The sequence below is a fragment of the Myotis brandtii genome, unplaced genomic scaffold, assembly GCF_000412655.1.
Source record: "Myotis brandtii unplaced genomic scaffold, ASM41265v1 scaffold986, whole genome shotgun sequence".
Taxonomy (NCBI): domain Eukaryota; kingdom Metazoa; phylum Chordata; class Mammalia; order Chiroptera; family Vespertilionidae; genus Myotis; species Myotis brandtii.
Window position 1 is genome coordinate 691,272 of NW_005372102.1, and position 5,281 is coordinate 696,552.

Sequence of the window (5,281 nt, forward strand, 5' to 3'; positions counted from 1 at the left end):
GCCGCCCTCGGCTGCGTGGGCCTCGGTCCCGGGTCCCCCTGCCTCCCTGTCACGCCCGCCCTGCTGCTGAGAGCCCAGAGGAAAGAGACTCGGTCACACAGCTCCCACTGGGAGCCCAGGTCACAGCGCACCGGGGACTGGGACACCCTCCGGCCCCGAAGCAGCTGGGCCAGGGACTAGTGCACAGGCTCACGGCGCCGTCTGAGGAGGGGCAGGGGGTTTACTGTGGCCCATTTCACAGACAAGGAGGCCGAGGCGTGGAGAGCGAGCAACGAAGCCCGGACCTGATTTTGAACCCTCCCTGTCCCCCAGCCTCTGTGTCCTGAGTCACAAAAGTCCCTCCTAATAGAATTTGAGCCCAGAGTTCTCAGTGTGCGAACACACACACACACACTCACAGAGACACACACACAGTCACAGAGATACACACACAATCACACACACAGTCACTCACACAGTCACAGAGACACACACACAGTCATATAGTCACACACACAGTCACAGACACACACACACAGTCACAGACACAGTCACAGAGACACTCACACAGTCACAGACACACACACACAATCACACACACAGTCACAGACACAGTCACAGAGACACTCACACAGTCACAGAGACACACACACACAGTCAGAGAGACACACACAGTCACAGACACAGTCACAGAGAGACACACACAGTCACATAGTCACACACAGTCACAGAGACACACACACAGTCACAGACACACACATAGTCACAGAGACGTGCACACACAGTCAGAGAGACACACACAGAGTCACACACAAAGTCACACATACACAGTCACACACACAGTCACACATACACAGATACACACAGTCATAGAGACACACAAATAGACACAGACACGCACCTACACGGACATACACGGAGACACACAACAGGAATACACACGGAGACGCCCAGGCACATACCCGCCCCAGCAGGCTAGTCTCGGTCTCTGCCGGGAAGGGGCCATGGCCTGCTGCTGCGAACTTGAAGGAGCAGCAGGAAGATGGATCCCGAGCTGCCGGGCAGGGTGCTGTGGTGGGGGCTTCCTGGAGGCGGAGGAAGCCGCCCCGCCCACAGAGACGGGGACTGTCATTGCAGACAGCAGCGCCGTGTCCCGGCCACATCAGTCCCCCCGGGGACAGTGGAGACATGAAAGGAGCATGGTTCCCACGGGCTCAGCAAGTACCCACTGGGTGTGTGCGACGCACAGACCCCGGCCCTGGGTGCCGCTGGGGGCGGTTCACACGTATGAACAAGAGCAAGGCCTCCGTCCTGGCGCCTGAGAACAGCCGTGGGAGGGGCAGCTCAGGAAGCAGGGCCAGGCCTCGGAGAGGCGGAGGTGCCCTCCTTTCCTGCCCCGGGGGGTCTACGGCGCCCGCTCAGGGGTGGGCTGGTGAGCCAGGGCCAGCCGGGACCCTCAGTGATCCTCACCCTGCTGATGGGGGTGCTCCCCCACCTGCCCCCACCTGCCCCCACCTGCAGGAGCCACTCCACAGCAGGGAAGGCAGGTGGGGCCCGCAGGGAGGGAGGGCGCTGCAGGGGGTCCCTGCTGAGTTGGCAGCCCTGCAGGCCGGTCACAATGACGGGGTGCTGGTCACATCTGAGAATCACGAGGCCCTGAAACCTACCAGAACAGGCTCCGTGGCACAGGCCTCCCAGAGCAGCCGAGGGAAGCGAGGTTTGGGGCCGTTGGGCTAAGATTAAGTCCCGGGCCAGCAGGACTGGTCCTGATCCCTCATCTGTAAGGACAGAGCTGGGCCTGCGGGCTGTGCGCTGGGGAGGGTCAGTGAGGAGGGACCTGCTGGCCCGGACCTGTTCCCCCCTCTGGCTCCGGCTCTGTGGTCCAGTGTCCGCCTCACCTGGCCGGGTGCCCTGCCTCCAGCTGGGAGGGGTGAGGGGCCCTGCTCGTGGCTGCTGGAAAACTGGCTCAAGATAAACTCGCTCACGGTCACGAGGCAGAGTCACCCCTGCTCCATCCAGGGCTCTTGTCGATGCCCCATGTGTTCGCTGTAGCAGCAGGACAGGGCAGGACACAGATGATTCCTGACCCCTGGCTCCTGAAGGCTCCCCAGGAGGAGGGCAGCCCTACCCTCTCACCCCCTGGGTCTCACCAAGGCCAGGCACAGCCCAGCGCCTTCCTGAGCGGGCAGGAAGGAAGCCCAGGGCGTGGTGCCTTTGCAGAGGGGCTGGTCAGCCTTATTCTGGGACAGCCCACTCCTGGGGTGCACCGGCCCCCATGGCATGGCCTGCAGGCTCTGCTGGAGAGTCTGCCTACAGGTGACCCTCCAGGGCAGTGTCCTGCAAAGACCTCCAACCCAGGACCACACAGCCCAGGATTCCCATCTTGGCTCCGCCCCTGTGCAGCTCGCTCCACCCCCTGAAGCTGGCTCCGCCCCCTTGCACCTGGCTCCACCCCCATGCAGCTGCACCAAGGGACTGGAGCTCAATTGTGATCTCTGAAAACAGCCAGTGGGAGGGGCAGCTCAGGACACAGAGGCGGAGGTGGGTATGAGCAGGTCGGCACTGTGACCCATTCTTCCTCTGCTTGGCCGGCCAGCCCCTCCTCACCTGCCAGGCAACTGCCCCTCACTCCTCAGACCTGGGCGGATGCCAGCCCCGCCCCAGGCTCCCAGAGCCCTCAGTTTCCAGGAGTTGGGAGAAGAGGCCCCTGGCACTGGGTTACAGAACGTTCTACATACAGACAGGACGGTGCAGTCACATCCACAGCAGAGGCGGTGGAAGACGTAAAGGAGTGGGGCGGGGGGGGGGGGGGGGGTGAGTTTTGAGTATTTGTACCTTTGCTTTAAATACAATTGACTCCGCCCAAGTTTACGTAACTAACTTTCCTGCAATGGCTGGGTCTCACACCGGCATGAAGGGTTCCTAACATTTAACAGCGGGAGCAGCTCCAACCCGCTGAACTTGCCCTGGGCCATGGTCCCCAGGGAGGACAGGAACAGGGCACCCCTGTGCCCAGGGACAGGTGGGGTGCTCGGAGGCACGTGGCGGCTTGGAGGAGGACTACAGGGCACGGGAGGGCTGTGACCCACGCTTGCTCCGCTCTCTCCTCCCTTCACCTGTGGAGCAGGTCGGGGGACACTGACCCTAGCAGACCAGGCCCCCCGCCCCCAGAGAGCTCCCAGCTGGGGGGTGGAGGGGGTCAGAAAGCAGGCAAGTCCACTGCGGGTTGAGGGACCAGGGAAGACCCGGAAGGCTTTGCAGGGGGGACACCCTGTGACCGGAGAAGTGAATCTCTGACTTAACTTTGTGACCTGGAACAAGTGGCAAAGGTTTCCCGGAAACACCACGCGGTAACAACTTAACCTCTGGCCCCCAGCAAGCGCTCAGTACAGGAATGTTAGTGGCAAACACGGGGAACGCACGGCGCTGTGCCAGCCCTCTGCCACCTCTGGCTTCTGGAACATGCCAGGCTCTTTGCCACCCCAGGGCCTGCAATGCACTTTCCCCCACTCCACACAGTGGCTCCTCCTCATCCCAGTCCTATAGATCCCCGTGCAAAGGTCCCCTCCTCCAGGGGCCCCTCCGGGATTGCCCCAGCCAACCAGGCCCTCAGTCCCTGCAGCCCTCTCAGGCCCCTAGAGCCCTGGGTGCTGGCGCAGGCCCATCCCTCAGGACCCTGTCTGTGCATCCCCATCGTCTACCAGGGTCTCATCGGACCGGTCAGGTGAGTTCAAACAAAGCAGGCTCTTCTATAGCTGCCGGGCCTTCTGTCTCAGGCACATTCCACAGCTTGGGCTCCTACGCTCCAGCGAACCCCCTGTGCGGTCAGTCAGCCCCGTCCCTGCCCTGCCAGGAAAGCACAGGGCAGCGCTGTGAGCCGCCTGCTCCAGTGAACCCCCTGTGCGGTCAGTCAGCCCCATCCCTGCCAGGAAAGCACAGGGCAGCGCTGTGAGCCGCCTCTCCCCTCCCGGGTCAGCCCTGCCCTGCCCTGCCCAGCACTCAGCCCTGCGCTGCCCGGCACTCAGGAAGGAAGGTCTGGGCTGCTGAACCAGGGAGGACCCACTGGAGTGACTCACAGGGACACAGCCCCCCGCCCCTGGCAGACAAGAAGTGCCTGTCCCACGGCACCCTTTCCTGTCCGCATGGCCACACACTGTGAGTCTGGCCAGGCCTTGGCGCCCAGCTGCCAGCAAACCTCGCCTTGGGGCTGCTGGGAGGCCTGCAGCAGACGTGGCTCACATCTGCAACCAGCTGACCGAGGAAAGGTGACCCTCCAGCCCTGGCCGCTGTGGCTCAGTTGGTTGGGTGTCCTCCCACCCACCGAAAGGTTGCTGGTTCCATTCCCGGTCAGGGCACAAGCCCAGGTTTCGAGTAGGGGCGTGCAGGAGGCAGCCGATCGTCATTTCTCTCTCACATCGATGTGTGGATGAAAAGGGGCCACAGGCCGCCCTAGCCGGTTTGTCTCAGTGGATAGAGCATCGGCCTATGGACTGAAGGGTCCCAGGTTTGATTCCGGTCAGGGCACATGCCCGGATTGTGGGCTTGATCCCCAGTGTGGGGCGTGCAGGAGGCAGTCGATCAATGATTCTCTCTCATCATTGATGTTTCTCTCTCTTTCCCTCTCTCTTCCTCTCTGAAATCAATAAAAAAAAAAAATATATTTTTTTTAACAAAAGAAAGAAAGAAAAGGGGCCACATGCTAACCTGACAAGCTCAGGGGATTCAAAAGAAAGGGACCACATGCTAACCTGACAAGCTCAGGGGAGGCCTGCATGGAGGTCTTGCAAACTCAGAGACCTCAAATAACCCCAACACAATGGATGGTCTGAAATGAAAGCTTTCACTAAAAGCAGTTCATGGTGGATAGTCCAGTCCTAGGCCGGATCTTCACAGACAAAGATCATCTCTGACCTTAACTGAGCCCAAAAGAAAGGGACCACATGCTAACCTGACAAGCTCAGGGGAGGCCTGCATGGAGGTCTTGCAAACTCAGAGACCTCAAATAACCCCAACACAATGGATGGTCTGAAATGAAAGCTTTCACTAAAAGCAGTTCATGGTGGATAGTCCAGTCCTAGGCCGGATCTTCACAGACAAAGATCATCTCTGACCTTAACTGAGCCTTTTTTTTTTTTTTTTGCATCTATGATAACACACCTTGGGAATGTCAAGGTGGTGTAACTTCCCTTCTTCCAGGTCCCTCAGGGCACAACCAATGCACCAGGACCCAGACCACAATTCCCTCATTGTCATTGTTAGCCTATAATCGGCATGTGTCTATCATTTTACTCTAGCCAATCGC

The 5,281-nt window shown here is 60.0% G+C and overlaps 1 protein-coding gene across 1 annotated transcript in view; it reads right to left on the minus strand.

The window, feature by feature from the left end:
- ABLIM2 (actin binding LIM protein family, member 2) overlaps positions 1 to 5,281 on the minus strand; it is a 90,544-nt gene that overhangs the window by 7,195 nt on the left and 78,068 nt on the right. The window lies entirely within an intron of this gene.